The sequence below is a fragment of the Mus caroli genome, unplaced genomic scaffold (assembly GCF_900094665.2).
Source record: "Mus caroli unplaced genomic scaffold, CAROLI_EIJ_v1.1 scaffold_24035_1, whole genome shotgun sequence".
Taxonomy (NCBI): Eukaryota; Metazoa; Chordata; class Mammalia; order Rodentia; family Muridae; genus Mus; species Mus caroli.
In genome coordinates, this window is record NW_018390372.1 from 1 (window position 1) to 5,975 (window position 5,975).

The following is a 5,975-nucleotide window of genomic DNA, read 5'->3' on the forward strand; positions in this document are numbered from 1 at the left end:
GTTGTGGGTAGCTGGCGAGTGTCAGCCGACCCTGCGCCCTAGGTACCCCGGTGCTTTTCTGATCGGAAGAGGCTTGTGGCCCTAGCGACATCTCTTTCTTTAGGTTAGGGAAGTTTTCTTTTATAATTTTGTTGAAGATATTTACTGGCTTTTTAAGTTGAAAATCTTCATTCTCATCTATACCTATTATCCTTAGATTTGATGTTCTCATTGTGTCCTGGATTTCCTGGTTGTTTTGAGTTAGGATCTTTTTTGCATTTTGCATTTTCTTTGATTGTTGTGTCCATGTTTTCTATGGAATCTTCTGCATGTGATATTTTTTCTTCCATCTCTTGTATTCTGTTGCTGATTCTTGCATCTATGGTTCTTGATTTTTTTTTTCTAGGATTTATATCTCCAGACTTGTCTCCCTTTGGGTTTTCTTTAGTGTTTCTACTTCCATTTTTAGATCTTGATAGTTTTGTTCAATTCCATCACCTGGTTGTTTGTGTTTTCCTGTAATTTTTGAAGGGATTTTTGTTTCTTTTTTATGGACTTCTACCTGTTTAGCAGTGTTTTCCTGTAATTCTTTGAGGGAGGGATTTTTGTGTTTCCTCTTTAGGGACTTCTACCTGTTTAGCAGTGTTTTCCTATAATTTTTAAAGGGATTTTTGTGCTTCCTTTTTAAAGTCTTCTACCTTTTTAGCAGTGTTCTCCTGTATTTTTGTAAGTGTGTTATTAATGTCCTTTTTAAAATCCTCTACCAGCATCATGAGATATGATTTTAAATCCGAATCTTGCTTTTCAAGTTTGTTGGAGTATCCAGGACTTGCTGTGTTGGGAGTGCTAGGTTCTGATGATGCTGAGTGGTTTTGGTTTCTGTTAGTAAGATTCTTATGTATGTCTTTCACCATCTGGTAATCTCTGGTGTTAGTTGTTATAGCTGTCTCTGGCTGGAACATGTTTCTCCTGTGATTCTGTTAGCCTCTGTCAGCACTCCTGGGATTCCAACTCTCTCCCGAGTCTCAGTGTTCACTGCACTCTCCGCAAGCAAGCTCTCCTCTTGCTGGGAAAATGCCCAGAGTTCTGGAGCTCAACTCTGCCTCCTGATTGAAGATGAAGGCCCGATAGGGACCCTGTCCAAGAAGCTATGCTATTTTTGAAGCCCCCACGCTCTCCTGTGTAGACTGGTCTCTGAGGAATGTGGGATACAAGATAGCAATCTCACTTCATCCCATGGTCAGAGCCCTATCTTGCGGCTGACTCCCCTCTGGCAGGGAAAGTGTGCAGTGGTCTGGAGCTCAGCTCTGACTGCTGGCTGAAGATGAAGGCCCAAAAAGGACCCTGTCCAAGAAAGTATGTTGCTTCTGCAGCCCACTCGCTCTCCTGTGCCATGTGCAGTCTTCTTATGTCTGCTCTCTAGGGCAGCCTTGGAAAGCAAAGTCTTTGTGGGTGCTGAGCCTGGCTCAGCAGTGGAGATCAGTGTAGCTGGATGGACACAGTTTCATGGTGCAGTGAATCACTGAGGTCCAGGAGAGACCCTGGGGCTATGACTCCCAGTCCTAGGTTGGTACCATACAGCTCTGTAGCTCAGCTCCCATATGACAAAGACTGTTTCTCCCACACAGCACAGGAGACGTACCATGTCTGAGCACTCATGTCCTTCTGCCTAATTCTCCAAGGACATAGATTAGGGGTGGGGTGTACAGAGATCAACAGTGAATGAATGAGGCCTTTGTAAGCATAAGACACCTCACAGGGGCCTTGTTCTTTCTGATATCTGCACAGCATGGCTATCTAATGACATCATTAGAAGAAACAATTCTAAACCCAGGCACGGTGAAGACAGCAACCTTAAAGCATGAACCTGAGACTCAGAATAACCCTACCTGTGAAGGGGAAATGGTCACAGTCTTTCAGCAGGTGGCAAGCTAAAGCTAAGGATAGCAGGACTCTCACTTATTCATACCCTAGTTGACACAGGACCCTAAGAATGTTAAACCTGGGACTCACTGAGTGTTATCTACAGTGACCCACTCATCCTGAATATTAACTGTGAGGATAACAGTGTTAATCATATTAATTACTAAGTGTGTTAATATCTTCCACCTCATTCTTGCTACAACTTTCTAAAGCCAGGACACTTGGTCGCTACTGGGTTCATGACACAGACCCTCTGAACCCTCTGAAGACAAAGACATCCTGGCCTAGGCCAAGCATATGCAGTCAGGCCCAGAATTGAGCTAGAATGGGTTGGAGGGACTTCTCTTGCCTAGAAAAGCTCATGGTGATGGAGTACAGGGGACATCTTGGACTCAGACTTAATGAACACATGGGTATTTAGTGTGGTTCTTCTCTGTGTATGCTAGTGAGGGTACAGAGCTCATGCATTCCACATGAGTACTCTTTTACAAAGCTGCACCATAGCTCTGACTGGGACCTGTTTAACTGATGGTATAGCACACATACTATATCCTTTTATAGGCCAGGATTTCTCCTTCCCTCTGTGGACATCACATATGGATTTATTCTGTTTGCTCCAATGGCTCAGATGTCCTGCTGATATTCCCCTCAAACATTCATTACCATGCAGTATCAAACCTCAACTTCTCCTGCCATGCAGTCTTCTACCCTCTTGCACATTAGTCTTGGATTATCAGTGGGAAGCCCTTGTCTTGCTCCCAAGAGTTCTTTATTCCCAGCAACACCACTACTACTAATGGATCCTATATTTCCCTTGTCTAGAACTTGACAACTGGCCTCAATAGGACAAAAGGGAAAAAAACGTACATGTCTTGGTAAATGGATTATTAAAATGTCAGTATTGGTGCAACCACCGCTTCTGCCTCTGGGAGTTGAAGTTTCTGAAGGAGGACTAATGCATGGAGCCAAGAGCACTTCAGAAAGGCTTTCTGACAGCACCCAGTGTTCCCCATCTGAAATGCTGTCAGCATCCATTGAGTCTCCTAATGTGGAAAAAAAGCTGGGTGCAAGTGATTCTGAAGAGGAGAGACAGAAGCTGAGAGTGGATGCAGGGGCTGAGCTAGTATCTAAATGGCAACTGAAGAAGTGGATGAAACAAAAACAGTGGGAAGAGCAAAGGGAACAGCACAAGAAAAAATGGAAAGAAAAACGCAAGAGAAAGAAATTAGAACAATGTCAGCTGGAGTCTAACTCAGATGGAACCGACAGGAAGCGCATTGGGAGCGATGTTGTTCGTAGCAGTCTCTGCCTGGTCATTGACTGTAGTTTTGATGACTTGATGGTGTTAAAGGATATTAAGAAACTTCATAAAAAGATTCAATGATGTTATGCAGAAAACCTCCGGGCAACTTATCCAGTGCAGTTTTACTTGACAAGCCATGGAGGTCAATTGAAGAACATGGATGAGAACGACCAATGATGGGTCAACTGGAAGGATATTCACATCAAATCAGAGCACTATAGTGAACTCATAAAAAAAGACCTGGTTTATCTGACGTCAGACTCACCTAATGTACTGAAGGACTTAGATGAGTCAAAAGCCTACATGATTGGAGGGCTAGTGGACCACAACCATCACAAGGGACTCACATTTAAACAAGCATCCAGTTACTGAATCAAACATGCCCAGCTCCCTCTTTCAGAGTTTGTGAAGATGAATAGTTAAAAAGTCCTGGCAGTTAACCATGTGTTTGAAATTATTCTGGAGTTCTTGGAAACAAGACTGGCAAGAGGCATTTTTTACAATCTTACCCCAACAGAAAGGGGTTGTTCCTGCACACAAGGCCTGCAAAAGTTCTCCTCAGGACCACCAGTCCCTGCCAGAAGGATGGGAGAGTGCCATCGAGGAAGTGCACTGCAGGGATGATCCTGACTCACTACACAAGGAAGAGCAGGGCCAGCAAAGCAGCCCTGTTCTGCAGTGAGCCATGTCCCACAGTAACTTCCCCATTCCCCTCTCACTTAAGAGAAACCAGCCAGTGTGATTGGTGCTTTGCAGAATGCTCAGACTGCAAGAACATTTTCTCTAGTCTATTTTGTGGAATTTTAAATCTATTTTAAGAGTTAAATAATAATGAAAAAAAAAAACCTTTAAACACTAAGAAGGGATAGTTTGGTTTTTGTTGTGTCCGGCCAGCGGTTCACATGTTTGGGTTCTGTTCTGAGAAAGCATCTTGGAATCTGGAAGAGAAGAGGGAGCTAGGCGGCGTGAGAGAGAAAGATGAAACCAAGACAGTCATTCTGATCAAGGTTCAATTTTAATGAACACGCTTTATAAAGAAGGGGGAGGCCCATTCCTAGCCAAGTGAAGTTCCTTTGAAGTAGACAGATCAACCTTTTAGTGGGAACTCGCAAAGATAACAGTTCGGTGCTAAATCCAGAAAATCTTGGAAGAGAACCAGTTAGGCCTCAGGCAGGTTGGGCCTCAGGCAGGTAGTGGCACATCAAAGGGGCAGCACAGCAGGTGGCTCCGCTTAAGGAGCAGATGGTCACAGCCAGCCTTGCTAGGCTGGAAGGAGGTAACAGGTTTTGTGTAAGTAGACTTAAAGATATGGTTTCAAAGTTGCTTTAAGCCTCAAATCAGTCATGGAGGATGTAGTATACGAGCCTGTCTCTGTTTGTCATTCACTGGAACATATCCTTCAGGGTGTGCTTTCTGACCCTTGACCCTTTTATATCCCTACTGTGTCTTTTTAGTCTGATGTCTGTTTGGTGGAGCAGATATTCATAACTGTTCTCTATGTCTTCTAGAATGTTGAACTTTGCAAGCTACATATTTTTTTTTTCTGTAGCTTTGGTGTTTTATCTAAGAAATACATTAATTCTAGGAGAACTACCAGTTGTTTGCTGGGCTCAACAATTCATTCCTTTTGGACAGTGGAGTCCATTCCTGTGCCTCCCTTGTGATACCTTCTTATGCTTCTGAAATAGTCACAAGAATAATCTTAAATCCTGTAATGACAATAACTTATTCAATTACACAATTAAGTTTTGCTGGCTAGATTATTACATAAGCTTTTTTTGAAGAATCAATTTATCTTTACCTCAGTTTAAAACAAAACAAAAAAGTTATCCTTCTCATAGATTTCCCATATATATAACATATATTTCCATAATGTTCCAAAAGATTTTAATGTGAATATGATACATCTGCCTCCAGCTAATATAAATGTGTTTCTGTAAATAACATATGCATGTAGGAAAATGTGCATGTAATAATGTTTACAACTGTCCATATCACATTTAGCCGTCATGTCTTAATCCACAATGACAGGGCTGATATATTCTTTGTGGAATGGTGGTGTTGAATTCACTAGTTTGAATTCGTTAAATGGGAATTGAACACTGATTTGGAAACTGATGGATACAGAGCAGAGGGACACTATATTGTTAGGCTTCTGCACAGTATTTTCAGAGAAGTATTCAGATCACAAACTCCTCGCATATGTGCAGTGGAACTCCAGGGGCTCTCACTGGATTGCGACAAAATCAGTTTCTGGTCTTTTCTCTTTATGATATAATGTATGTGCTGTGTTAGCATCACACTTAGACAGAAGCTCATTACATTTGGTATTGATGGTCACTGCCTATTTTTGTTGCTTTATTCTTTGTTACCTATTGTAGCTAGCTCTTTCAAAGTCTATAAATGAAGTATGTAAACAGTCATAGTATAGTTCTAAATGAATAAAGTTCATGTTGTTACTGTAAAAAAAAAACAAAGGGAAAAAAAAGCAAAGAAAAAAATGTCAGTATTGAGCTTTGTTATGAAGCCTTGGATTTATGAATAGGTACATATATCACTTTCCAGGGCAAGCCCACAGGCACAAACAGTTCCCAATAGTCTCAGGAGGTCTAGCTTTGTCTCTTCTATTTCTTCTTGCAGCTCTGATTTCTCCTGGATGACCCTGATTTGGTGTTGGAGTGAGAGAGAGAGAGAGAGAGAGAGAGAGAGAGAGAGAGAGAGAGAGAGAGAGTTTGGGGAGGGGAGGAGGAAAGGGAGAGGAAGAGATCTT

General features: G+C 42.1%; 1 pseudogene; it reads left to right on the top strand.

The window, feature by feature from the left end:
• Positions 1 to 2,857: 2,857 nt before the first annotated feature.
• LOC110288612 lies at positions 2,858 to 3,887 on the top strand (annotated as a pseudogene).
• The last annotated feature ends 2,088 nt before the right edge of the window (positions 3,888 to 5,975 follow it).